The sequence below is a fragment of the Primulina tabacum genome, chromosome 17 (assembly GCF_025594145.1).
Source record: "Primulina tabacum isolate GXHZ01 chromosome 17, ASM2559414v2, whole genome shotgun sequence".
NCBI lineage: Eukaryota > Viridiplantae > Streptophyta > Magnoliopsida > Lamiales > Gesneriaceae > Primulina > Primulina tabacum.
Window position 1 is genome coordinate 10,588,981 of NC_134566.1, and position 24,408 is coordinate 10,613,388.

Genomic DNA, 24,408 nt, shown 5'->3' on the forward strand with positions numbered 1-24,408 from the left:
TATTATAATGGTTTATTATTTTATTTTTTTAGTCTGATCTGCGGGTTGTCTCGTCTGACCCACAATTCACCTTGGGTTGGGTTGGGTTGAAGATTTCCATCCAGTCGGGATTGTGGGCCGACTCACCCTACCCCGCCAAATGACTGGTTTTTTGCTAGCTGAGCCGCCTCGTCTTGGATTGGCCTGTCTGATAGCTCTATATATAATTTTAATTAATTATCTGTTAATTTTTTGATTTTAAAATTATTACTGATATGTTAGATTAAAATTATTATTTATATCTAAAAAATTAAAAAAATATATTAAAGTGTGTATTTTATAATATCAAATATTAAAATGGTATCAAATACATTTGAAATTTAAATAATATTATGTTTTTAAATTATCAAGATCGGATTAAAAGAGAGACTTAATTAAACTCAATTATTGGTGTGAATATAAACCTACAGCTGATGTGTTCAACGAAGAAAAAGAAAAACCTAATTGTTTCATTCCCTCGTCGTTCATCTCTCTCGCCATCTCATCGCCGCGCCTCCTCTAATCGTAGCTCCGACCATCGCCTCAGCTAGACGAAGACGTCACCAACCCGAAGCAACTTTAACAGAAGGAAAACAAGCCCGGATCTAGCAAGCGCGAGCCCTCTTCGCTCGGTTGTTCCAGTGCGCGCGATTCCAACATATTTTAGGTGAGTTTGTGCTTCGATTTCTTGGGTGTTTTGTGCTTAGTTGAGGTTGTGCTTCGATGTTTTGGGTTTTTCATTGTATTAAACCTCTGTATATTTCACGAGATCGCGGCTAACTATATTGTAGAAGCTCATATCCTTTTCCCTTGTCTCTGAACCTTCACTATTAGGAACATATATCATTACTGTGTTGGTTCAGATTGTGAAGAAATAGAGACCGAAATTCCAGAAATTGGGGGCTAGCTCTGTTAAGGGTTCGTATGGTTCCAGAAGAGGGGGAACCGTTGGAAGACTAAGCAATTGGAGAAGGACTATGATGTTTTGAAGAGCCAATTTGAAGCACTGAAATCAGATAACAATGTCTTCTAGTTTCAAAACAAGAAACTTCAATTACAGGCCAATTCATTTAACCATTTACGTTTTACTTCTTCTTTAAATGTTCTTTAACTTGTCAATATTGAATTTGGTAAATAACCCCATAATGTAATCAACCATAGGATCTTTAATTGTTGACCGAGTTGATTAAACCAAGTTGGTAATTTGACTAGTTTTTACTGTTTGATTGCAGTTATTTTGACTAGTATTTACTGTGACAGACCAATTTCAATGGTGGCAAGCTATCAGGAGCAAGCTTCTTTTATGCGGATTTGAGCGGTAATTTCTTTGTTATGAATGTTTTTCAAGTGTAGTTGTGTCACGTGATGGGCCTGATGTGAATTTTTCTTGCTTTATGTGCACAAAATTGAAGGTGACAATGGGGTAGGAAATTTGCTTACTTTCAAGTTTATAGTCGGTAAAAAAGCTGCGGTGGCGGTTTCTTGCATGTATGTTTCTGCATATTTACGAATTAAATTAATGTCATTGTTGATAAAGTCATCGCCACAAAAATACAACAAATGAAGCTATGTAACACAAGAATGCAATGCCTTGCCCATGTGCGAAATGTGGTAATCTAAAGACGAAAGATATTGACACTATAAGGGCTCATTTGTGTTGTAATGGTATAGATTTAACATATCATACATGGATTTGACCTGGCGAAAGATCTAAGTTCGAGAACTCAATGAAAGATAGTGATCGAGTAGGGTAAGATGAACGCAAATATTTTATTGAGGAACCTATAAGTATGGTACATGGTGCATATTATAGTTATGCTGAGAATCCAACCCAATTCCATAAGCTACTTGAAGATGCCGAGAAACCTTTATATCCTGCATGTGTTAAATTTACAAAGTTATCTGCACTTGTGAAATTATATAACTTGAAGGCAAAATATAGTTGGAGTGATAAAAGTTTCACTGATTTACTTAGTTTGTTTGGGCAAATGCTTCCAGATGACAATGAATTGCTTTTATCTTTGTATGATGCAAAGAAAAGCTTATGTGCTTTAGGGATGTATTATGTGAAAATTCATGCTTGTCCTAATGATTGTGTCTTATACCAGAAGGAGTATGAGGATTTTACCAGCTGTCCTATTTGCAGGATGTCAAGGTGGAAGTTAGGTAAAAATTCTACGATAAATGGTGGAGTTCCTGCAAAGATCCTTTGGTACTTCCTACCTATTCTCAGATTTCAAAAATGGTTTTAGAAGATTGGCCATATCAGCAGACGACATCAATCCACATAGTTTGATGAGTTTTGCATATAGTTGTTGGCCAATTGTGATGATTACTCACAACCTTCCCCCAAGTTTGTGTATGAAGAGAAAATTTATGATGCTCACTTTGTTGATTTCTGGTCCCAAACAACCGGGAAATTATATTGATGTCTACTTAGCACCTCTAATTGATGACTTAAAATTTTTATGGGATATAGGTTTTGATACATATGATGCATATCGAAAAGAAATTTTCTCGCTCAGAGCTGTGTTACTATGGACGATCAATGATTTTCCTTCTTATGGGAACATGTCAGGTTGTATTGTGAAAGGATATCATGCATGTCCAATATGTGGTGAAGAAACATATTCGACGAGGTTGAAGCATAGTAGAAAAATTGTGTATACAGGCCATAGAAGGTTTCTTCCTACAAGTCATCCGTATCGAAGGCAAAAGAAAGCATTTAACGGGAACCAAGAGTTTAAACTCGCACAAAAACCATTAACTGGGCATGAAGTTTTAGAAAGAGTTGAAAGAAATCTACCAAAATGAGTTGGAAGCTTCAGTTGAAGGTAGGTGATGAAAAATCATATTGCAAAAAGAAATCTATATTCTTTGAACTTGAGTATTGGAAACATCTACAAGTTCGACATGTTCTTGATGTGATGCATATTGAAAAAAATGTTTGTGAAAGTCTCATCGGTACGTTACTTGATATTCCAGGAAAAACAAAAGATGGAGTTGCAGCAAGACTAGACCTCATGGAGATGAATTTGAGGATTGATTTGATACCAAAGATGGGGGAGAAAAGAACGTATTTGCCAGCAGCCTGTTATACACTAAGCAAGTATGAGAAAGAAAATTTTGCAATTCTCTGTTTGGAATAAAGGTCCCTACGGGTTACTCATCTAATATTAAAAACCTTTTGTCGATGAAGGACTTGAAACTTGTTGGCCTTAAGTCACACGACTATCAGACTTTGATGCAACAATTGCTTCTAGTGGCCAGACATGGTGTCCTGCCTAAACATGTTAGAGATACTATCACTCGGTTGTATGGGTTCTTCGATGTGTCGTACAATAAAGTGAAAGATGCCTCAAAGTTGGATGATATGCAAAGAGAGATTGTGATGATATTGTGTTACTAGAGAAATCTTTTCCCCCATATTTTTTTGATATAATGATTCATTTGACTGTTCATCTTGTGCGCGAGATAAAATTGTGTGGACCGGTTTGGTTTAGGCATATGTATCCATTTGAAAGATTCATGAAGATATTGAAAGTCTATGTGGCCTGGAGGGTGTATAGCCGAACGTTATATTGCTGAAAAGGCTGTGGAATTTTGCTCGGACTACATGTCTAGTGTAGATACAGTTGGTATCCCATCAATGCATCGTAGAGTACAACTCACTAAGCCTCTGTTTGGTTCAGTAATGTACTACACTGGTGATGATGAGTTGAATCAAGCACATCGTTATTTAGTGGAAAATGATGTTGACGTTGAGCCTTATATCGAGTAATTTCTTTGACTTAGTAATAATTTCTTGTTGTTTTTTTTACATTCAATTGGTTAACTTATCCTTAATCATTTCATCAGGGAGCACATGACATTTTTGGATGAAAAATTTCCTCATAAGGCTAAATCCAAAAGGTGGTTACAAGATGAGCATAACCGAACCTTTATTAATTGGTTATGTGATAGTGTAAGCTGTCTAAATATCACTATTATGGGGTTTTTTAAAACTCAGGGATAAATTTTAGCACTTTGTGAAATGTAGGTTGCAAGTGCAGTTGGCAATTCCACTCGTGAAATTTCAGAAAGATTGAAGTCGGTAGCGCGCAGACCTAACAAACAAGTGTTAAAGTACTCTAGTTATTTGATTGATGGGGTCACTTATCATAAAAAAGAGCGAGATGATATACGAGTTGTGAAAAATTCCGGAGTAAGCTTAGTCGCAACGACAATGCAAGTTGCTAGTGCAAATGATAAAAATCCAGTTGTGTCAGACATGATTTTTTATGGAGTTATTCAAGAAATTTGGGAACTTGATTACCAAATATTTCAAATTCCAATGTTTAAATGTAATTGGTTGAGAATATTAACGGTATTGAATTTGATGATCTCGGTTTCACGTCGGTAAACCTGAAGAGAATTGGATTCAAGTTTGACTATTTTATCTTGGGCAGTCAAGCAAAGCAGGTGTTTTACATTGAAGATCCTCAAGATCTTGCATGGCATGTTGTACTTGCAAGTCCCACCAAAGAGTACATTGAATACATTAATGGTAATGAATTGGAAAAAGGTGTAACCCACTATAAATGTTTTACACGAGGGTTTATATCAATGGATGTTGATGGAATAGATAAAAATGAACCGCCAAGCATTCGTGATGTAACGTCTACTAGTTTAAAAAAAAATGCGGAATATTTTTTTTTTTATTAATAAGCTCGCATTTTCGAAATAACATTTAAAAATAATCTTAAACATTTGACATTAAAATCGTGCAGTTTAAAATAACCATAAACACCAACATCAAACGTAAACGTAAAGGAGTAAAAATCGTAATAGAAAAATATAACATTTAAAAAAATGATATTAAATATTTGTCAGTAAAAATAGCGCATTTTAAAACAACCCAATTCGTCTAAAATCATACGTAAGAATAAACGAGTAAAAATCTTAAAATCATCAACGTATGAAAATATTCATCTCCTCTCAATCTCATAAATCGTAATGCGGAAAACATGTGGTCCTCGGGTCGTGTTTCCGCACCAGGTCTGACTACTCAGAGTTCAGCACCTACAGTCTCCTCATCATAAAGCTCACCTGCATCACACACGTCTAGTGAGTCTAAAGACTCAACACTCCTGTACCAGGAATAACAAGTACATATACATAGCACATATCATTGAAAAATATCATACTCAACATATTTTTCATGAACTTAAAAGCATAACGTAAACGTGTCGTGTAAAATCGTATCGTGCAAAAGCATGTCATCTCATGTCATCATATACGTATACATGTCGTGTAAAATCATATCATCTCAAAACATGTCATCTCATGTCATCATATAAGTATACGTGTCGTGTAAATCATATCGTGTCAAAACATATCATCTCATGTCATCATATACGTATACGTGTTCTTTTTAATTGAATTCAGTTCATTAGCTGTGACTTTCGTATCATCATGTCATCATGTCAGTCGATGGATCCATCTACGTGTAACCGCGGTAGCCGGCGGTGGGAGACATTAGCGACACTCTCACCCGTCAACTGAGCCCGAGCCTATCATGTCATCATATCATGTCAATGGAAATACGATCGTCGGGCTCCCTCTAGGGCATTCTCCCGTAAACGGGCTTCCTCTGTGGCCTTTTCCCTCACGATATCTCCAATCATATCATCGTGTCATCGTGTTACTCACAACTAAATCACTTCCTTCAAAACGTTCATCACTTAATAAAAGCATGCATATACATAATTTTTCATTTAAACCAAGCATGCAACGTATTTATCATAATTACGTAAAAATCGTAAACATGATGCATAAACATTTAAAATATCATAATTTTGTGCTCAGGGCGCTGCCAGGACCAACATCTCACCCCAGGTGCAAAATGATCATTTTGCCCCTGGAAACCCAAAAATTACCATTTTGCCCCTAGACGTAAAATTTCACGTTTTTGATATTTTCTTAATTCCATTGACTCTAACATGTCTAAAATAATTATTTAAGCCTACATGAATTATCCCATATTTTTATTTGGCTTAAATCGATGACTTTTAAATTAATCTTTAACTATAACATATTAATGCGTTTTAATCCCGAATTAAACCAAACCTTAGCATAAAATTCCCAAATTAAAAACTTAGACTTCTAATAATTATTTGAGCTTAAATATAATTTCCCATAATTTTATTAAGCTTAAATCTAGGCGTTTCAATTAATCATTTAATTAAGGTTTCGTGCGGCAATTAAATCCCGGATAAATCCAAAACTCATTATTTTGATCCGAAACTTATCAAACTCTTAAAAATGTCCCAAAACATATTTAAAAGCATCCCTAGACATAAACTCAAGCTCATTTCATAACTTAACCGAATTATTTTAAAACTTGGACCGGAGTCCCGATTTTAACCCGAATCGATTCGAAACTTAACCGAATTTTTCCTAACTTTTTGTCATATCTTACTAACATTTAAAAGTCCTGAAACCCAACAAATTCAGGCCCCTAGACTCACGCAACCCAACCCATTACAGTTGCTGAAAAAGAAATCGACAACTTCCCCTTGAGCACTCTAGTCACGTTCTTCTTGCCTACCCCAAATCCAACTGTACCACCCCCGGATCAGCCTATCCTAGACCACCCTAGGACTCCTCTAGACCCAAAGAGAACATGACTCCAGCCCCATGCAGTCTACGCACTCAACTCTCGCACTAGGACCCGAAGCACCTCAACCGCAACTCCTTTGCACTTGGTTCGTGCGCTGATGCTCCAAGGTTCAAACCAGCAGTGTTAGGACCCTCCCAGGTCCTGGTTTAGACCCATCAGAAGCATATCCACAGCCTGGAATTCCCATGTCACCAACGGTTTCCCCTTTCCCACACTCGATCACCCAAAACCGATCCCCAATAAGAAAACATCCCCTCGATCACCCCTTGCTGCGTCCAGCAACAAACCCGAGCTCCATGCCAGCATCTTGACTCTACTAACAGCCCCTAAACATTCATGACCGCAGCCCCTTGCACTCAAAATTTCAGAAAAACATGACAATTATAAAAAGAAATGCATGCCATGAACAAAACTGAAAATCCTCTATGCTCTCGGTTAGATCGAGAATAATTCATGCGTAATTCACACACATCAGATATATATTACATGAATGATGCAGCAAAGGTGATACAAAGCATGCCTGTTGATCTTTTATGTGAGAAGGTTGAAGAGAAGAGCAACGGAGAAACGCCGGTTGGAATAATCTACACGAATGATTGGAACCGAGACAAGCAGCTGTATTTCAAGAGAAGAAATGCAGCTGAACCCACCTATATAATGAAGGATTAAGGGGTTGTCGGATGGTGGGAAGGGTAATTGGTGTAGGGTAGGTTTAGGTTTAATTTAATGGTAGTTTAGGTTAATTAATATGAACCAATGGGCCTCAATTAAAAATAAAAAGGATTTTAAGCCCAATAAGCTTAAAAGTATGCCCATTAAATCCAAACACAATCCCGACAAATATTTCATTTTGGAAAGATTTTGAAAATACTAGCCGAACCCTCAAAAATTTCCCCGATTCGATAAAATTTACGTACCGTTAAAAATTAAAATTATGCGGATAAAAATACCTAATAAATCCCAATTCTTGAAAAATACCTTTAAAACATCTTATATTAATTAATAAAAATTAATCGTGTAATAAAAATAATTTTCTTGAAAATTCTCCGGTCCGGTCCATGTTCCTCGTTCGAGTGCGAAATGAAACTTAAAAATCATAGTTCATGAACTTTTAAAATTTCATGAATTAAATCGTATCATGCAATAATAATGCATAAAAATAATAAAAACAATTTAATGAAATAAACATATATTTTATGCTTTAAAAGAATTTAATAAAATATCAAAGAAATTTAATAATTTGCATGCATGTGGTTCACGTAGACTTTTCGATTTTTGGGACGTTACACGCGAAGATTGTGATGGGTATTGGGTTGACAATAATTAAGTGCAATCCTAAGTGACATGAACCAACATAATAGGTTACATTCCCTTACTGTTCTGCGTATTACAGTTTCATGTAGAAAGAAAAATAAAGAAGTGAATACTAATTTTATATGACATGCGTTGCATAGTGCTTTTTTGTGATTGCCTAACAAATTGTAAATACTTGCAGATGTCAAAGAATGAGAAGCCTAAACAGAATACTGCATATTCTGCCACTGACAATAGTTGCGGGGGAACGGTTTTGGAATCTACAGAGACCGAAACAACAAGATCATCTAGAGGTCATACACCTTTGGATATGCTTTGCCTAAATCTACAGAGACCGAAACAACAAGATCATCTAGAGGTCGTACACCTTTAGATATGCTTGTTAGGCAAAGGGTTCATGGAATTAGAAAAGATGTAAGGTTCAATAAATTAAGACAACCAATAGGAGAATTTGCAGGTGAGATGCAAAGTTATATTGGAGTTTTTGTTCGAGAATAGGTAAAGATAAGTTATCTGACTTGGAAGAAGGTTCCAAATGATGTCAAAGAATTAATATGGGAATCGGTGATGCGATCCCGCCCACGAGATCTTTGATTTGTCCCGATCTTTGAAACAAGTAATTGATAGGTGTGATAATCGCCTCTAGATCACGCGGTCTAGCAACAATTCATCAACGATAGAAACAATCTCGTACAAGAGAACCTCCAAAGAACCCGTCCTTGGCAACCCTCGTGATATTCGATTGACAAACGCCACAAAAGATAAATCTTTTGATAAGTTTGATTTGATACAACGCAAAAGTTATAACGAAACTTAAGCTTGTTTTTGAGAGAATTCTCAAAGAAAGGTTTTATAAACTCAATTAATGACTCAAAAGTTCTTTACAATGATAGATTTTCGTCTATCTATTGATACCAAATCCAAAGTTAACAAAAAGATAACTAGGTAACAAAATCTGCACCAAATCTTCGCAAATATTCGTAGCTAATCATAGGACACGGACCCCGTGTAGGCCTCCGGGTACGGGTCCGTGTACACTCGGCCAAAAATATTCTCCAGCAAACAAAGGACACGGACCCCGTGTATAGGTCCGTGCATGGGTCCGTGTAGACTCTGGAATTCTTCATCCTCGGCTGTAAAGGACACGGACCCCGTGTGCAGGTCCGTGTACACGTCCGTGTAGTCTCGGCCGTCTCTAACAATGCTTGAATGATAATCCTTTGGCTTCCGAACTCACTCCCATGCATCACGAACCTTTCGGCACTTTGCTCCTTGCCCGTGATCCCTCCTTGATTGATCATAAGTCCCTGCAACGCTACCATGATCGCATCATCCTCCCCTTCTTGAAAAGGATTTGTCCTCAATTCTTTGATACCTACACAAAAACGAAGCAAGTTAGTAATAACAAGAATTGTATGACTAATATGCTTACCTTTAAACTCAAGTTTGTAGGTGCTATCCATTGCGTGCCCCATCACTGTTTGGAATCCCAGCTCCATGGCTGCCCTCTCCATGTAATCATTAATTACACCAATCATCAAATAATAAGTGACATGAATTGATAAGGAGAATATACCATTAAGCATTATAAAAATTAAATTCCTCCCCTTCTTAGGCCTAGTTAACACACAAATGATATCCATACACGTGTACGACCTTATCTCACTAGGAATAAGACATAGTTCATGCACGATATAAGAATCTAGCCAAAATGTCAATCTCTTATATGCAATGCATGTTTCACAATTCCACTCAACATATCTCTTCATATGCAACCAACACATATAATCATGCATGTTATCAAAGATAAAAACACCACTATATGCATCACTAGTACGTAACTCATGCAATGAATATAGAATGAAGAATTTATTCTCCTTAAAATTGTACTCATTATGCACATAAAAATTCTGATATTCATTCATGCTCTTTTCAACGCCATCATCAAACAAATATGAATCATGCACATAGAACACATCAGATGTACTATCCATGTAATCGTTTAACACAACACAAGAATTTAATTCTAATGCACTCAAGTCATTGACATGCCAAAACCTCATCAATTTGACAATCTTTGAACACTCAAAATAACAAACATTTGAATTTAATTCATGCATTATATCACCATCCTCAACGCTGTGACTCCCTGACAAAATCGTCATCTCATCGTTAGACCATTTAGACATCACACTTTCAACACACCCCAAATTCTTGAGCACAACACAACATTGAACTAAGATAAGGACTAAAATCATACCTCATGCTTGTTGCGTTGGCAACTATGCTTACCTCACGGTGATTGCTCTCAACGTCAAATGGATCATCCATCCCATTGCATTTTTACACCTTCCACATTTGCTCGTCTCCTCATCACAACTTCATCATAACCCTGCAAATGAGAAATAACAATGCTCGGGATTGAACCGGCTATATCATCACAAGAATAATAAATCATTTTGTACAAAGGTACTTTAAGGGGTTTATACAAAAGTAAACAACTCTCATCCTCACTCTTTTCACTCTTTTGGGCCTTAAAATTATTTTTCTTTTCTTTTTCTTTTTCTTTTTCTTTGACCTCTTTTTCTTTTTCTTTTCTTTCTATGACCATCTCACTCTTTTGATCACTCATTCTTTCGGCCATTTTAAATTTTCTTTCACTCTCACAATTAAATTGCAGTTGATCACCAGTAATTACAATTGAAATATGTTGATCAAGAAAGGTACATGATGAATCATAACATGCGTGCATCAAATTATTACTACTTTCTTCTTTCTCCTCCATAGCACACACATTAGAAGCAAATCCACCATCTAAGAATTCACCCTCCACAGCACAACATTCTATGCTCAAGTTAGAAATCAGTGGGGTACCAACCTCCTCAATTCTCTCAACCTCCACTTTAGGTTCAACAACATTCAACTCACCAACTAGTGGAATAATGTCATCAACAACTTTATCAACCACAACCTCCACTTGAGATTCAAGCCAAACCGCAACATCAACCTCCATTTGAGATTTAAGCTCAACTGGCGATTTTACTACTGTCACCTCCTCACGTGGACATTGGGTGATATCATGCCCAACTTCTAAACACCAACAACATATAATATCACAAGTACGAGAATTTGAGTTTTTAAATGTACTTTGATATTCATGCTTCAAAACCAACTTCGGTCTAGTTATGACCTTCTTTTCTCCACTCGACCTTCGTGCGGATGTCAATAACTCCTTCCACGAGTCAATTCCCTGCCTACCACTCGATTTGCACCTCCTATCATCACGATCCAAATGCAATGCTCTATCTCCACCAAATCTACTACCTCGTCTCTTCTCATTAGCACTACCCTCAAGCCTATCCAACCTTTCATGTAAATGCTTAAGCTCCTTCTCCCATATTCTATCAATCCCCCTTAACATTGTTTGAAATTGAAGATCGTCAACCACTATACCTGCAAGAAAAAGGTTAGTATAAAACAATAAAAGAATAAAGTTTCCTCACCACAAATTCTCACTAGTCACTCCAATGAAAATTCACTCGCATTCATCTTTTTCCCTCACCACAAAACCTCACAAATCACTCCAATGAAAATTCACTCCACTCAAATATGCTCACTCAAGTGAGAATTCTCAAGGGGGCGCTTAAGTCTCGTGGCTTCCACGTATCAAACTTATGAGATCAATCCTGTGACGCTTGAAATTCGACTCACTTAGACCACACAAGAACAAGCAACTCTGGAAATTGACTAGAATGCGACTAAATGACTAGGACAAACTTAACGCTAAATATAAGCGCTAAAATTCCAACAAACACCTTTTTTTTCGAGGGAACAGTAACTCCGGCGGTTGAACAGTAATTTCGGCGTGAACAGTTTCTTGAATAAATCGGCGGATGAACAGTAACTCCGCCATATGAACAATATCTCGGCGGATGAATAGTTCCGTGAACAGTAAATCTGGCCATGAACAGTAATTCGGATATGAATAGTACTTCCGATGAACAGTAATTTCCGATATGAACAGTACTTCCGATGAACAGTAACTCCGTCGAATGAACAGTAATTCCCGATTTTTTTTTTGAATTCAACAATTCCGTAGAAATCGCTACACGAAAATCTGTATTGAAAATTCTACGAAGTATTGAATGGATACGCTTACTTGAATCAAAAACCAAAAGCTCTGATACCACCTGATGCGATCCCGCCCACGAGATCTTTGATTTGTCCCTATCTTTGAAACAAGTAATTGATAGGTGTGATAATCGCCTCTAGATCACGTGGTCTAGCAACAATTCATCAACGATAGAAACAATCTCGTACAAGAGAACCTCCAAAGAACCCGTCCTTGGCAACCCTCGTGATATTCGATTGACAAACGCCACAAAAGATAAATCTTTTGATAAGTTTGATTTGATACAACGCAAAAGTTATAACGAAACTTAAGCTTGTTTTTGAGAGAATTCTCAAAGAAAAGTTTTATAAACTCAATTAATGACTCAAAAGTTCTTTACAATGATATATTTTCGTCTATATATTGATACCAAATCCAAAGTTAACAAAAAGATAACTAGGTAACAAAATCTGCACCAAATCTTCGCAAATATTCGCAGCTAATCATAGGACACGGACCCCGTGTAGGCCTCCGGGTACGGGTCCGTGTACACTCGGCCAAAAATATTCTCCAGCAAACAAAGGACACGGACCCCGTGTATAGGTCCGTGCATAGGTCCGTGTAGACTCTGGAATTCTTCATCCTCGGCTGTAAAGGACACCGACCCCGTGTGCAGGTCCGTGTACACGTCCGTGTAGTCTCGGCCGTCTTTAACAATGCTTGAATGATAATCCTTTGGCTTCCGAACTCATTCCCATGCATCACCAACCTTTCGGCACTTTGCTCCTTGCCCGTGAGCCCTCCTTGATTGATCATAAGTCCCTGCAACGCTACCATGATCGCATCTGTAAAGGCCCGTATTTCATTTTCATAATTTTGCGGAATAATTAAAGTTTTTTCTAAATAAATAATTATCTTGTCTCATTTAATTAAAATAAACATGTAAATAATTTTTAACTTTAAAATAACAGCGGAAGCAAATATTGTTTTCAACCTACAATTTAAAAATAATTAAACGTAAACATCAACTTAAAAATAATCCAACGTATTAAAACTGAGTTAGAATAATAAAAGGTGCATAAATTAAATCATGAGGTCCTCGGGTTTACTACTGCTGTCCCAAGATCGCTCACTGGTCTCCGCCCGCGGTCTCGACCTCATCAATACCTACAACAATCAAGTCTAGTGAGTCTAAAGACTCAACATGTATATATCGTGAATAACAAGTAAATATATCATAAAATCGCATGCAACGTAAAAATAAAGTATCGTAAAGCGTACGGGGAAAATCGTATCATGAATAATTATAACTACGTGCATATCTAAAAATCATACGTAAAAGCTTTGCTCAATAGAGCTCTGTCATAACATATCAAAATTTTCTGGTAGATATAATGTTTCTAAGCAAGTGGCCCATAACATAGCGTAAGCGCCTGATCAGACTAAACCACAGTATACTGGGCGGTAGAGATCAATCACAGCCCTTGGACTGGATGTCCGTACCCATACATAATCATAAACCAGTCGTAAGTCACCGGGCGGAGAGGTCCTCGGTTGTTCCTACCGACTTCCAAACCCATAAGCATAAGGTGGCCACAAGACATATATCATATATCTCAAAAATAAACATTTTATATTTTTATGCACGTAATATAATTATAACCTTATTTTTACCGGATGAGTTGGATCGCTCCCAGGCTCGCTGCGACATAATTCTAATATGTGACACATGCAAATAATTTTAACTTGACAAAAACTTAACCACTAAACCAAAAACGAGACGATTAGGACCAACAACTTTATTTTTAATCAAGGCTTCGTACCAACCCGAACCAACATTAAACCGACGTTTAACCATGATAAAAATACCCCAAACATACTGAAAAAACGCATAAGAATTGCAAACCACGAAAATAGGTGAAAGAAATCCAAAAACATAAAACACTCTTCCGAGAGTCATTTTGGCACCTTTCACCGTAAATTCCCGTACGAACTCTAAACTTGACCAAATCACGAACGGCCAAAAGCATGACCTTCATAACTCATTGAGGTACTGTCCAATCCAAGGCCATAGGCTAAAAAAGCCAACCAATAACTCAAACCACCTCCTAAACCGCGATGCAAAGTTGCTGTAAAAAGGCAGCAATATCAGCTTGTGTCTTTTGTAGTGAAAATCCTGAATTTTATGACTATGGGCTTGTACCACTGCCCAAGGACTCTTACCAACATCCTAAGGCATGGCTTGGACCATGGTTAAGGGCTAAATGCCAACCAAAAACCGAGCCAACACCTAGGACAATGCATCATACTAGCCGAGAAATACAGCATGCTGTGTCTTGAGATGTATTAACTTGTTTTACTGTCTTGGGTCGTTCCAATGGCAATTTGATCAACCATAGCTCGACCTAGACATGATGGAGTGTTGTATAAACCATGGCTATGGGCTATAAGCCAACCATAATCCAAACAAAACACCCAAAACCGAAAGTGTGCTCATGCAGAATTTTGAAGAAACATAATGCAGCTGTATTGTTTTGATGAAATTATGATGGATCCATGAACCAAACTTGGAAAGGACTCCTTAGCCACATCCTAGACATGCTAAGGGAGGGTTCTAACCATGGCTACAGCCCCTAGGATCTCCAGGATTCGAACACATCCCTTAGACAATCAATGACAAAAATGTTTGACACAAAGCTGTAACTCCTTGAAATGTTGCTGTCAATTCTTTGTTGTGCATGTATGGACTTGAACCATTGCCTCAAAAACACCCTAACACATTCTAATTCATGCCTAGTATCAGCCATGTGAGCCTGGAACCGAGAAACATCCTGAAATCAACAAAACTTAGCAAACCCATGAAGTTGGAAACAAAAGAGTTTAGGAAAAATCTGTGCACATTTTGCTTGGTAAACCTTGCTGCAATTTCGTGATGTCTCATGATTCTTGATCATATATTGTTTTAAAATAGCTAGTATAACTTGATTGAAGAGCAAAGAAGTAATATATACATGCCTGGAATTTGTTTTGAAGAAAACAAATCAATACGACGCGACGGAACGGAGTCGAATTCTTTCCTCTTGTTTTTGCTACTGTTTTTGCTGTTGCTTTCACGATTTTTCAGCAGATGTTTTCTTCTGATATTTCTTGCATATGTGTGTAGGGTATGTAGGTAAGGAAGAGGAATGTTAATGGTGGGGTTAAAGGAGTCTAGAAGTGCATTTAGGTGAGAGTTACAAGTGATGAAGTTGGATGGAATTTGAAATACACTTTCATTCCAATTTTCTGCCGATCCCTTTCCCTTATTCTTGCTGCTAATTTATTTTATTGTTGCTGATATTTTTGAGTATATAGGATGTAGGGGTGTTATGTAAGGGAGATGAGGGTTACAAGAGTTGTTAAAGATGCCATAAAATGCATTAAGGTGGGGGTTACAAGTCAAGAATTTGAATGAGTTTGGAATTGTTTCTTATTTCCTACTGCATGCACGTTAATTTACTTAGATAATGGTTTGAGGAAAATAATGTGGACTATAGTATTTGAATTTACTACTACTTAGTGAATTAAAGTTGGGACATGAATCCTCCATGAAGTGCCATTAGGAGTGGTTTTAAATGGGGTGTTACTAACCTTTGAATTATTTTAAATGTTGGACTCAAAATTATTATTACTAATTTGTATGGTATTTTATTGTTTAAATCTTGTATTTTAATTGGTTAAAGTTTAGCACCCTCATTATATATTTTAGTGAATTTACACATTAAATTTAAGTTAGAATATTGCATGGCATTCATGACCTCAAATTTAAATATTCAAATGCTATGATTAATTTCTTGAATGTATTATACTTAGATTAATTTATCCCCATTTGTTTACATATTTTAATTTAAACTTTAATTAAATATTAACCTAAAGAACTTATTTACCAACTTAGCTCTAATTAATTTATTAAATCCCAAGGACATTCTTTTTCTTTAAATTAAATTATTCCTTGAATTAGATTAAATTTAGGGATATTTTTCTTATTATTAATCTTATTTCTAATTTTCAAACTCCGGTCCGTCCTCGCGTATTTAACTGAAAAAATAAAACTAAACTTTTGCTTTTAAAATAAATAGTTATAACTTGTCAAATATCAAAATGAATTAGACCTTCACATATATATATATATATATATAAATATATATATATATACATAAAAATCATTTTTAAATTTAAATAGTAATAATTATGCATGGCTTATACATAGTCTGATTTTTTCGGGTCGTTACAATCTTCCCCCCTTAAATTGAATTTCATCCTCGAAATTCTCTAATCCTCGATAATCCAAAAGTTTAGATTCTTAATTCTATTATCCCAACAATCCACGCTACCGCTGCGCTACTCTGATAAAAATTAAGTCATAGGCTGTCCTTACGTTTCTTCAATCCTAATTAGATTGTCTACAAAAAATCTCATTTGCGAATCGCAACTTAAAACGACTTGTGGTAACTTAGCTTTACTTTACTATGACCTAGAATTCTGACTTTTCTCATCGTTCCCAATATTAGAATTGGTGGTTCAAACTTATCATGTCTTACCTTCCTTATACTATACCCGTAATGTTCAACGACCTATTACATTAGCATTTACGCAGTTCAACTTAAAGACTCTTAGCACCAAAGGTTACTGATCAACTTCTATCCTCGGTGATACACTTAAAAGTTAAATCTTATCTCAGCTCCATAACAAAATTAGTCTAAGATCCTTGAATCGAATCTTTTTCTTACAGCCCAAACTTATATAACTTAACTATTTACGAGTATACCCCAAATATAAAATTGTTACAAATCTTAAATCTCAAATAACGTTAATCCATAAAATCCAACTATACAACATCGACCTTCTACCAATATTTTAAAACCCTTCAAGTCTCAATTATATGCTTAAACCATTTTCTTTCCAATTACAATATAGTTGAGGCCTAAGACTCTGGACTTTCTTCATTGAAACAAATGTCGCATTCTTAAGCATCATCAATGCTTAATTAAGTCTAGTGTATAAAACTTAACAAGTTATCTCATGTTAGCGATAAACTTACTCTAATAATTCAACTTCGCTCATATCACCCATAGAGTTCTAAAATTCCCATATCAAGATTTCGGATTTCTTACTCAATTAAACTCTTAATGTTAGTTCATTGGTACTCTATGTTGAACGCCTCTAATTCTCTTTTTGTTTTTGTTTCACCCAAAACTTATGTATGAACACCTATCTTATAAATCTTGAAATTCAAGCTTATGCAACCCAAATAATATTAGATAGTATAACTCCAGCCCACATATCCGCTTAGTCCCAAATTTCTTAATGACTTTCAAAATTCCTCAAGATAAGGTGTCTAATTCAATTCTTACATTCGTCTATCGAGTAACCTAACCATCCATCATACTCAACTTTCTAGAAAAATCAAATTCCCCCAAAGGTATAATTCTAACTGTTAAGATCCTGGTTAAAACTTATGACACATCAAACTTAAATTCCCAAAAAATTTCGCTAACTCAATGTTTACTCTTATAACTTAGCTAACCGATAAATTTTTTACTTTAATTTGTCGTCACTTTAAATTCTTAATTTGCCCCGACGTTATATCACCAACGCTTAAATTTTTAAGCCCAAGATTTATTCATCCTACAGTGTCCGATTGTCATTCTTATAACATTATAACTCAAATATCTAAATATTCTATATTTCCTTCGAGCCTAAATAACCGAAAATTCCTATCATTTAAACCGTTCAGTTCTCACTTACTACTAAATAAGTTCTCAAATTTCTTAAAATTGTAAAATTAATTCTTACTTTCCTTGAATATCATCCAATTTTTTTTTCTAAATCTCGAAATTCCACAATTACCCATGAGTCCTCAGTATTCCCAATTTCATTTTATAGATTTTCCGGCATCATAAGGTTCAATAGCCTTCAGTTTATTAAACCCAAAATTTCCCATAACACGTCTTACTTTTCTATAAATACTTAAACTCCCAAGTGTTCCTCAAAAGTTCGCATTTAATCCTTAAAATTTTGAAATTTGCAACCTGACCCTTACAGTTCTCCAAATTTACATTTTGGCCCTACAACTCTTCGAAATTTGCATCATTGTCCCCATAAAATTTTCCATCTTTACCTTCATAAACTTTTAGATTCTCGAACTCGAAATTTAATCCCAAAATTTGGTAAATTCGTAAATAGTCCCATAGATTTTTTTTTTGCACTTAGGTCCTCAAATTATTAGTTATTACAATTAGGTCCCTAAAATTCTCAATTCATGCAATTCCATCCTTAAATCTAACTAGGTAGAGCATGTATCCTAAATAAATTCTCATAATTAATCTTACATTTCCATAGGTACTTAAAATCCTCAAATTGTACATTTATAATCCTAAAGATTGTCGTAGTCTTCAAATCGCTATTGCTTATATGAAATCCTAAAAAATGTACTCGACTAGCAACCAAGAACCATTAATAATTTCTTAGAAATTCTACAAGTCTCAAAAGCATTCATAATTTTCAAGATTAACTTATAACCCTTAAGGAGGACATCAACTCTACTGACCTAAAAATTAATATAATCAAATCATTTTCAACCTCTCCTAAAGCCCAATATTCAAATTCTTAGACATTTCTAATTCCAAACGTACCCAACATGCATAATTCCATAATTTTTTTTTAAATAAACACTGAACAATTAAAATCTGAACGTAAAAACATTTCATGAAAACATGCTTTTAAAATAATTCATGCTTTAAATAAAATACATAAATGTAAAACTTACAGACCGAAGACGTGACTTCATGAGCTTCTCGAGAGCAGTAGTAGTACAACCCTTTACAAGATCATAGGCTCTGATACCATTTGTAAAGGCCCGTATTTCATTTTCATAATTTTGCGGAATAATTAAAATTTTTTCTAAATAAATAATTATCTTGTCTCATTTAATTAAAATAAACATGTAAATAATTTTTAACTTTAAAATAACAGCGGAAGCAAATATTATTTTCAACCTACAATTTAAAAATAATTAAACGTAAACATCAACTTAAAAATAATCCAACGTATTAAAACTGAGTTAGAATAATAAAAGGTGCATAAATTAAATCATGAGGTCCTCGGGTTTACTACTGCTGTCCCAAGATATCGCTCACTGGTCTCCGCCCGCGGTCTCGACTTCATCAATACCTACAACAATCAAGTCTAGTGAGTCTAAAGACTCAACATGTATATATCGTGAATAACAAGTAAATATATCATAAAATCGCATGCAACGTAAAAATAAAGTATCGTAAAGCGTACGGGGAAAATCGTATCATGAATAATTATAACTACGTGCATATCTAAAAATCATACGTAAAAGCTTTGCTCAATAGAGCTCTGTCATAACATATCAAAATTCTGGTAGAGATAATGTTTCTAAGCAAGTGGCCCATAACATAGCGTAAGCGCCTGATCAGACTAAACCACAGTATACTGGGCGGTAGAGATCAATCACAGCCCTTGGACCGGATGTCCGTACCCATACATAATCATAAACCGGTCGTAAGTCACCGGGCGGAGAGATCCTCGGTTGTTCCTACCGACTTCCAAACCCATAAGCATAAGGTGGCCACAAGACATATAGCATATATCTCAAAAATAAACATTTTATATTTTTATGCACGTAATATAATTATAACCTTATTTTTACCGGATGAGTTGGATCGCTCCCAGGCTCGCTGCGACATAATTCTAATATGTGACACATGCAAATAATTTTAACTTGACAAAAACTTAACCACTAAACCAAAAACGAGACGATTAGGACCAACAACTTTATTTTTAATCAAGGCTTCGTACCAACCCGAACCAACATTAAACCGACGTTTAACCATGATAAAAAATACCCCAAACATACTGAAAAAAATGCATAAGAATTGCAAACCACGAAAATAGGTGAAAGAAATCCAAAAACATAAAACACTCTTTCGAGAGTCATTTTGGCACCTTTCACCGTAAATTCCCGTACGACCTCTAAACTTGACCAAATCACAAACGGCCAAAAACATGACCTTCCTAACTCATTGAGGTACTGTCCAGTCCAAGGCCATGGGCTAAAAGCCAACCAATAACTCAAACCACCTCCTAAACCGCGACGCAAAGTTGCTGTAAAAAGGCAGCAATATCAGCTTGTGTCTTTTGTAGTGAAAATCCTGAATTTTATGACTATGGGCTTGAACCACTGCCCAAGGACTCTTACCAACATCCTAAGGCATGGCTTGGACCATGGTTAAGGGCTAAATGCCAACCAAAAACCGAGCCAAGACCTAGGACAATGCATCATACTAGCCGAGAAATACAACATGCTGTGTCTTGAGATGTATTAACTTGTTTTACTGTCTTGGGTCGTTCCAATGGAAAATTGATCAACCATGGCTCGACCTAGACATGATGGAGTGTTGTATAAACCATGGCTATGGGCTATAAGCCAACCATAATCCAAACAAAACACCCAAAACCGAAAGTGTGCTCATGCAGAATTTTATAGAAACATAATGCAGCTGTATTGTTTTGATGAAATTATGATGGATCCATGAACCAAACTTGGAAAGGCCTCCTTAGCCACATCCTAGACATGCTAAGGGAGGGTTCTAACCATGGCTACAGCCCCTAGGATCGCCAGGATTCAAACACATCCCTTAGACAATCAATGACAAAAATGTTTGACACAAAGCTGTAACTCCTTGAAATGTTGCTGTCAATTCTTTGTTGTGCGTGTATGGACTTGAACCATTGCCTCAAAAACACCCTAACACATTCTAATTCATGCCTAGTATCAGCCATGTGAGCCTGGAACCAAGAAACATCCTGAAATCAACAAAACTTAGCAAACCCATGAAGTTGGAAACAAAAGAGTTTAGGAAAAATATGTGCACATTTTGCTTGGTAAACCTTGCTGCAATTTCGTGATGTCTCATGATTCTTGATCATATATTGTTTTAAAATAGCTAGTATAACTTGATTGAAGAGCAAAGAAGTAATATATACATGCCTGGAATTTGTTTTGAAGAAAACAAATCAATACGACGCGACGGAACGGAGTCGAATTCTTTCCTCTTGTTTTTGCTACTGTTTTTGCTGTTGCTTTCACGATTTTTCAGCAGATGTTTTCTTCTGATATTTCGTGCATATGTGTGTAGGGTATGTAGGTAAGGAAGAGGAATGTTAATGGTGGGGTTAAAGGTGTCTTGAAGTGCATTTAGGGGAGAGTTACAAGTGATGAAGTTGGATGGAATTTGAAATACACTTTCATTCCAATTTCTGCCGATCCCTTTCCCTTATTCTTGCTGCTAATTTATTTTATTGTTGCTGATATTTTTGAGTATATAGGATGTAGGGGTGTTATGTAAGGGAGATGAGGGTTACAAGAGTTGTTAAAGATGCCATAAAATGCATTAAGGTGGGGTTTACAAGTCAAGAATTTGAATGGGTTTGGAATTGTTTCTTATTTCCTACTGCGTGCACGTTAATTTACTTAGATAATGGTTTGAGGAAAATAATGTGGATTATAGTATTTGAATTTACTACTACTTAGTAAATTAAAGTTGGGACATGAATCCTCCATGAAGTGCAATTAGGAGTTGTTTTAAATGGGGTGTTACTAACCTTTGAATTATTTTAAAAGTTGGACTCAAAATTATTATTACTAATTTGTATGGTATTTTATTGTTTAAATCTTGTATTTTAATTGGTTAAAGTTTAGCACCCTCATTATATATTTTAGTGAATTTACACATTAAATTTAAGTTAGAATATTGCATGGCATTCATGACCTCAAATTTAAATATTCAAATGCTATGATTAATTTCTTGAATGTATTATACTTAGATTAATTTATCCCCATTTGTTTACATATTTTAATTTAAGCTTTAATTAAATATTAACCTAAAGAACTTATTTACCAACTTAGCTCTAATTAATTTATTAAATCCCAAGGACATTCTTTTTCTTTAAATTAAATTATTCCTTGAATTAGATTAAATTTAGGGATATTTTTCTTATTATTAATCTTATTTCTAATTTTCAAACTCCGGTCCGTCCTCGCGTATTTAACTGAAAAAATAAAACTAAACTTTTGCTTTTAAAATAAATAGTTATGACTTGTCAAATATCAAAATGAATTAGACCCTTCATATATATATATATATATATATATAAAATATATATATATATATATATATATACATAAAAATCATTTTTAAATTTAAATAGTAATAATTATGCATGGCTTATACATAGTCTGATTTTCGGGTCGTTACAGCATCAATCGGTTAATGTAAGTTATAATATTTTGAGTATTTTAATTAGTTTTGGTATGGTTATGATATGTTTAATGTTATGGGTTAATATGACTTCTATAGCTGATGTACAATATTGATCAAAGCTGGAAGAAGGGATGTCTGAACTCTTTAAATAACAAGTGGCGATAAAGCTTTTCTCACTCAAAAGTTCATTCTTAGCAAGCGGGATAAAACTGAGGATTTGAAAGAGCCAACTATTGGGTTTGGTATTACACGAGATTATTGGAGTTCATTTGTAATCAGTCGCTTGTCTGATGACTTCATGATAAGATTCTTAATTTGTTATTTTCAAACAGGTAGACCATAAAAAATTATTTCTATTGAAATCTGATATGTGTGGGTAATGTTCAATTAACTAGAAAGTAAGTGATGAACAAAAGAAGAGAAGAAAGCAAAACATATACCCCCATCATATGTCTCGCAAAGGATATGCACGTTTCGCCGATGAAATAGTAATTATGATTTTAATAAATCTGCCTAAATATAAATATCACACATATTGTTTGTAGGTAGATGAGTACGTGTATGCGAAAATTGATGCAATGAAAAAAGCCATAATGTTGTTACTTAACGGTGAATCCCTACCTCAGCTGTTTATCACTATTTTTCAATATGTTATGCCTTCTGATGACCACATTGTTCAGAAACTCTTACCGTTTTACTTGGAAATTATTGAGAAAGTTTGCAGAACAAATAAGGCAGAGAAAGAGAGTTAATTCGGAAAGTTTACTGAATCCATGCTATGTGATTTATAAATTTGTTGATATCATACATATTGTTTGTAGGAAAATGAGTTATGTGACGATAATGAGATAAATCGAGCAATTATGTGGAAGAAAGGACATGTCAATAAGAAGGGTCAATATGAAGGCGATGAGTTGAAATTGACAATAGAAAAGATTGTAATCAAACAATAAATGAAAATGAAAATTTTTTATTCATTATAACTGTTTTTAGTAATTATCTTGTTCTTTTGTGCATGACAGGATGATTATGTGCAACAAAAACTCGACGGTACGTTACAATTTGAAGAGGGAAAAAATGATATCCTTACGAAAGAACTGGATTCACATGAACATGCTAGTCGTGTGAGAGGTGTTGGAGGTCATATCACTCCAAGCATTTACTTTAGTACTGGTAGAATATGGAAGAGTCCTCTTGTTGATGACCATATAATCCTTAATCAGAAAAAGGAGTTGATGGAGGCGAAGATTGTAAGATCCGATTGTTTTTTTGCCATGCAATTATAATTGTAAGGAAATTATAGGATTTGATTTTTTGTATATTAATAAGATATGAATGTGGGAAAAGAATTAATTGTTGGAGTTCTTTGTTACCAAGTCAAGAATATCTATACTAAGTCAATCATATTTTCGAATTTGGTAAGAAATAAGTGTAGATTGGGAGTACAATATTTAATTAAATAGGAATGAGTCATGCATGGACATGCATAGTTTCGAAAATTGGGAGGAAATTTAGAAGGACTAGGCATGATATTTTTAAAATTTTACTAGAGTATATGCTTAGATATTGTGATGCATGGATGCATAGAAAAGTGTAAGAAAATCATCAAACTTGTGCACAAAATCCTTGACTTGGCTACCAAATTTTCGAAAATATTGGAGGGCAAGGAATTAAGGAATAAATCTCACAAATTGGTAGAGAAATAAACTCATCATGGAAGGGTATTTTTTTAGCAAAAATCGGGTGATCTTGTATGCCAAAGGTAAGATTTTAGATGCCATGTTTAGCTCCATTCCCCTCACCTATAAATACCACACTATACCTAGCCATTCCTCACACCTAAATTTCTAAATTCTAGAGCTGAGAAACTCGAAATTTCTAGCAACTCCCCTAGCCGAAACTCTGCCCAAAAACATCCCAAAGTCGTCTGTCATGCCCCGAGTCCGAAGCGTCGATGACATCCGGCATTGTTT

General features: G+C 35.3%; 1 long non-coding RNA gene across 2 annotated transcripts; it reads left to right on the plus strand.

Annotated features, from left to right (window-relative positions):
* The first annotated feature begins 424 nt into the window (after positions 1–424).
* Positions 425–23,607, plus strand: LOC142531511 (uncharacterized). Of its 2 annotated transcripts, XR_012816308.1 has the most exons (4): positions 425–1,336; positions 1,431–1,506; positions 23,257–23,373; positions 23,458–23,607. It is a non-coding gene; the product is annotated as an uncharacterized LOC142531511 (long non-coding RNA). The 2 variants fall into 2 exon arrangements; XR_012816309.1 differs by lacking the exon at positions 23,257–23,373.
* The last annotated feature ends 801 nt before the right edge of the window (positions 23,608–24,408 follow it).